Source organism: Suncus etruscus, chromosome 5, assembly GCF_024139225.1.
Source record: "Suncus etruscus isolate mSunEtr1 chromosome 5, mSunEtr1.pri.cur, whole genome shotgun sequence".
Taxonomy (NCBI): domain Eukaryota; kingdom Metazoa; phylum Chordata; class Mammalia; order Eulipotyphla; family Soricidae; genus Suncus; species Suncus etruscus.
Window position 1 is genome coordinate 72,136,894 of NC_064852.1, and position 6,366 is coordinate 72,143,259.

Below are 6,366 nucleotides of genomic sequence, written 5' to 3' on the forward strand. Positions count from 1 at the left end.
GAAAGAAAGACAGAAAGAGAGAAAGAAGAAAGAAAGAAAGAAAGAAAGAAAGAAAGAAGAAAGGAAGAAGAAAGAAAGAAAGAAAGAAAGAAAGAAAGAAAGAAAGAAAGAAAGAAGAAAGAAAGAAAGAAAGAAAGAAAGAAAGAAAGAAAGAAAGAAAGAAAGAAAGAAAGAAAGAAAGAAAGAAAGAAAAAGAAAGAAAGAAAGAAAGAAAGAAAGAAAGAAAGAAAGAGAAAGAAAGAAAGAAAGAAAGAAAGAAAGAAAGAAAGAAAGAAAGAAAGAAAGAAAGAAAGAAAGAAAGAAAGAAAGAAAGAAAGAAAGAAAGAAAGAAAAAAAGAAAAAAAGAAAAGAAAAGCATGTAGTCTTGGGTTTTTTTTCCCCCCATCTTTTCTTATGTTCTCTTCTTTTGGTCTTACAGAATCTGAGACCTTGGTTCAACAATTTAGAAGCCCTACTGAGAGAAAGAACAAAATATGCTTTCTACTATAAACAACACTTCTTGTTGGTATGATGTAATATAAGCTGAGAAATATTTATTATGAAATCATGTTAAGAATAATACTTTTTTTTGAAAATGAATATTTAGTGACAAGAAAGACTGAACTTAAATATAGGTAATTTTTAGTATGCCTAAAATATAAGCAGTAAGTTATTAGGATGTTGCAAGTTTCATCACGTAACCAGTTAAGAATTATCTAACAAAAGACTCAAAGGGGCAAACAACTAAAACAAATTATTTTAAGGTTGCTTTCATTGCATTCAGTTTATTCATATTCCCTGAACTAGCAATAGAACAATGACAAGGATCTACAAAACACTATTTAGAAAACATATTTGCATGTTTATGTTCATTGCAGCATGATTAACAATAACCAAGATATCAAGTGTCCTTTAAATAGATGATTGGGTTAAAAACTATGACATATATGTATATAAGCATTGTATATGTTTACATATAAGAAAAGATAAAATCGTGCAATCTGCTGCTATGCAGATAGGTCTAGACAGTATCATATTGAGTGAAGTTCAACAGTGGTGTCAGGAACTTAGTAAGGGAACATCCAATGGCCAAAGACAACAGAACAGGAGACCAATCTATAGAACTGGAACACCCCAGTGGGGGACACTAAAGATAATCAAGTGGAGAGGAAGCAGATATTGATGACTGTACAATTTTGGAACATTGTGAGCTGAAATCGTATCATTAAGAGTATTGTAAATCTTGATGCCTTTACTCATTTTGTTTATAGGGGACAGAGCCTGTAAGCAAGTACAGCAGGTAGGGTGCTTACTTTACACATAGTTGACCTGGATTTTACCCTTAGTAACCCATCTGGTCCCCTGAGTACTGCCAGGAGTAATTTCTAAGTGCATAGCCAGCCACTGAGCATAGCTGGTTATGGCCCAAAATTAAAAGGTCACAGTCATTGAAAAGTTAATAGGAATCAATAATTTATTTAAATGACTTAATTGTAGGATCGTACTTCTCTACATTTTTGTTTTTATTTCTCTACATTTTTAATTAAGAATCCACCCATAGAAATGGAGAAACAATACAGTAAATAGGGTGCTTATCTTGCATGAGATTGACCCAGATTTGATCCCAGGAGTAAAACCTCTACACAACTCAAAACAAAATGACACAATACAAAAAAGAATCCATCTATGCCTGAAACAAGCAAACTATATAATTCCCTCTAAGACCCAACTTCAAATTTATGACAGTTTTAATCTTACAATATGAATAAGCTTCTTATATACTTTATTGTAGTTATCAGACTAATATAAGATACATAATAAACAAGCATGTAGTAAAAAAATGTTTATTTAAAAAAGCCCTACAACAGGCATTGATCAAACTTTTAGGGGAAATAGTGTTCCATTAGATATTAATCAACTTTAAGATTTACTGTCAAAAATACCTTTTCTTTGATAATTACAAGAGAAGTTTTCAAAAATACATAATAGATTCTGGCATCTGATTATAGCTCTATAAAACTAGCTCTTCTAATCTTTTAATGACATACAGTCTAAAATCATTTAATAAACCTGAAAAGACTTATGACTCTCAGTTAGACTCATCAAAATTTGTTATCTCCTTACTTATTTAGTCTATCTGCTAATTGAACAAAATATTGAATCATTAAGTTCTTTTTCACTTATTAAAGACTTTTAAAATGAAATCACAAAGAAAGAAAAGAAAAAAACCCTTAAAAGGTTACTGAAATCAATGTATGTAAAAATGTCCATCTAAAAATGACACAACCTCAAAAAGTTTCTATTTTTTTTAACAAGTATGTTTCAAAAGAATATGGCCACATTTCAGAGAGACATTTCTTCTCCCAACACTGTGACAAGTGTTGATATCACGAAAAGGATTCCGAAAATGAATTCAAAGTAACATAATTTTTTTTAAATGTTGAAAAGTAAAATGACTTTGGTTTATATGTCTTGTAAAGACCTTAGCTTTTTACAGACTCAGCTAAGTTCTCTTAATACTCAAAAGAACCGTTCATACTGTTACATAAATCTTTCTCAAAAACTTTTGAGAGTTACATTGCAGTTCAAATGCTAGTTAGGAATTAATAATTTATTTAAATATATATGCATACATGTTTTGTATATTTTAAGATGAATTTGTTTTATTGTGAATAAAAATGTCCAGTTCTACTAGTATATTTTAATTCCTAATAAAGATACAAAAACTATTATATAAAATTTATGTTCTTAGAAATTTTGGCAGGTTTGTCGAAGTCCAGAGTAATTTTTCCAAATGGTTTGTAAGTTCTCTGTAAATTAAGCACTGGCATTTCATTTTTCTTCTGCTAGTCACATCAAGATACCTAATTTCTAACTGTAAAATCAAATGTCTTACTAACTTTCTCCTAGCTGAATCTTCTCAAAAAGCCTCTCATATTAAGGATTCAATGGTTGTGCTTTAAATGAACCCGTTTCACTGGCAGGTGCCTGCTGGTTTTTAGGTTTTAAACGGTACCATTACTATCATTTATAAGGATAACATCACAATTAAGGATGTATGAATAATTTAAAATTGAGTAGCATTCAGTTTCACAGTCTGTCTGGCATGAAGGTTTTAAAGTGCAAGGTCTTTATTTTATTACAAAACACTGGCTGTCTGGGCAAAAGGAGATGAAAAGTTACTAATTTCAGGCTTTACTTCAAACCCTTTAATCTTGCAAATAAGTGCCTTCAGTGAGGACTTTGTTATCTCCTAAAGCCTCACAAGGATCTTTCATATTCTTTGTCTTTTCCCAAGGTCCCTCACCTTATCCCTAGGTGAGCAAATGAGACAAAAGGGAATTTACTGGAAGAAGTGATTATTTAATACAGCTTTTCTTTTTAAATCCTAACTTGTGCTGTTGGCAAATATTATGAAACATGATCATTTCATTGCCATAAATAATGTTATATAATTAAAATTCCATTCTGTGGTTGGAAAACAGTGTGATAAACTGTTTGCAAATCGGTAATTCTATTTATTAAAAACAGAGGCATTAATTTTGACACATTGAATTATAACACAAACAGATCTTGTATTTTAATTAAATGCTCTATTTGATGAGCTCTTTCATTTTAAGCTTTAATACCAGATCCTACAATGGGATATAGACTAGGATTTAGAAAAGGGGACAATCTTACTATGGCATACAGAGACTAAAATGTAGAAAAGGAGAAAAGGTCTGTGAGGATTCAGCTTGAGTACAGAGCAAAACTCCTGCATCTGTCCCTAACACACTCCTCTTTGTGTCAGTCATAGTACCATTAGCTGGTTTGTTAGAGCCTCCTCTAGCTTGACTTTTTTTTTTTTTTTAATAGTCTCCAGCTAGGCTTCTGGTCTGGTAATGCATTACTTATTTTCTAATGACGAAGCAGGATTGAATATTTTTAGATAAATAAATAAATAAATAACAAGGAAACTGCTTTGGGCTTTCTTTCACATTAAGCTACATTTAATATTCATTTCACATTTTTTTCTATTAATTAAAAGTAAACCGTGTATTGTATGGTACATTATCCCTCTAACAGCCCCATGTGGAGATCATGAAGTGGAAGACTAATGGTGTAGACTTTAGCATTTAGTTTTAACCAGAATAATTTACATATCTGTGAGAAGAGTCCAAGGCATGTGTAAATAAGCAGAACTCTGAGATATCAAGACCCTTTGCTCGGTTTACTCATGGACTGCCGAGCTATGGGTTGTGTATTTATTCCATCAGTCAGGTAATTTAATGAGACTTTACACAGCATCTATTTCTGCAAAAGAGACAAAAGTTATTATAAGGAGAGGCATGTGGCAGTAAGAAAAATGTGTTGCTTGTTTTATTTTATTCTATTACCCCAAGTAGCAAAGGTGATCCTATTCAATGTTCATTAAAGTTTACCTTTATAATTTATCAAAAAGCACCCACATCAACAGTTTTATGCTGAGATCTCAAAATTGAAAATATAAAAATTTGATCCCAAATGCCAGATATTTAGGGGGCCTTTTCATTAGAAAAATAACCACATAGCTCTAATCCATAAATTTTTATTAATATACTACTCTATTAAGTGAACAGGAGAAAATACATTAAAGAAAAGTCATCAATTTGGAAAGGGCATTTTAACTTCAAATTACTCAATTTGGGGCCAGGTCTTATGGAAGAAAAAATGTCTTAAATAACTAATGAATTTAAAGAAATGATCACAAAAGCATAATTTTCATTGAAAAGTCACATTGCTTTTTGAATTGTGTTGGGCAGTTAATAGGAGACTCAGATTATTTTAAGAAAATTATGTTTTTCCAGTAACATGTAAATTAAATGACATAAGGGTTTAAGTAATAGTTAGAGTTAAGTAATAGTATCTTAAAATATGCCTTATATGAAATACTTGTACTTGTTGAAAATCATTGTAAAGAATACAGAATTCAATGAGGACTCTATATGATGCCAAACATCCCAGAAAAAAAGCAAAAAACTCAATTACCAAGCATGTTTCCAAATATTCACAATTTTGGCATCAATATGGACAAATGAAAAATGAAACAACTCTAGCTCTAATGATAATATAGATCATTAATGCAAAGATTGCTCAAATTACCTAGATATTTATTCAAAACCTGCATTTCATTGTGCCAAAATTAACATTAATATTAAAATGCTGAGAATAGACTAAATTTATACTGTTTCTTTAAAAAAAAAAAAGCATACTCTTTTGTAACCCAAACCAACAGTATGAAAGCACAAATGTTCAGACATAGACACTGCATTTTTACATGTCCTCTTGAGTGTTCACACTCCTACAAAGGCTGTCAGACCTGCTAAATGGCATAGCCAAATTTCTCTTGAATCTTTTTATAATACAATCATGCATAAGTGTAATTCAACGTAGCATTTGACTCTTCAAATACCACACCAAAAAGTCCTTTAAATACACAACTCAATCCATAGGATAAATTTGAGCCAATTCCACAAAAAATATCTGCAACTTTATGTACCCTTTGCAAATTTTAACCTAATGCTAAACGTATATCCAGTTCTTTCTGCAGCAAAATTTTATTTGAAAAACACTACCTTAATTTATAATTACTCTACCTCATTCAAATAATTGAATTATTTACCTTGATTAACCGAATATAAATCCACACATGTAATCATAAATAGTAATAATAAATATTTCTGTTTTCTTTTCAGAAGCTATTTCAATAAATCTATGCGATAATTTAATTGTAAATACTTACATATGAGAGCAATATAAACAAAATCCTAAAATTACATAAAGGTCTTCATTTTTAAAAGATTTTGATTGTTTAATATTTTTAAATTATATATAATAGTATTTTAATTTTTATGCATACATACTATATATACATAGCTTATTATTCTTTCTGCCCTCCTCACCACCTCACCACTTATATTGTCTTATACATGAAACATGCATTTAAAAATATGTTACCACCCTGAATGCACCCGATCTAGTCTGATCTCGGAAGTTAAGCAGGGTCGGGCCTGGTTAGTACTTGGATGGGAGACCGCCTGGGAATACCGGGTGCTGTAGGCTAAGAAAAAAATATATATAAGTAAATAAAAATTAAAAATATGTTTTGTGGTGAATATAAAAATATTTTCCCCAAAATGTTCTTATAAGAATTACAAATATATTGAACTACAATTTGGATTTTGAAATAAGTTAGTAAATACCAATTTTTACTTGAATATACAATAAATACATAAATAAGTGAGAAAATAAATGCAAAAATAATTGGAAACTTACCTTTTAAATAAAGTTGATTATTTTATCTGAGAGATTATAACTTATTCAAATATTTTTGGTCATGATTGATTTGCCATTCATTTTTCTTTT

General features: G+C 30.3%; 1 pseudogene; it reads left to right on the plus strand.

Annotated features, from left to right (window-relative positions):
* The first annotated feature begins 5,947 nt into the window (after positions 1-5,947).
* On the plus strand, positions 5,948-6,063 carry LOC126010357 (uncharacterized; annotated as a pseudogene).
* Positions 6,064-6,366: the final 303 nt, after the last annotated feature.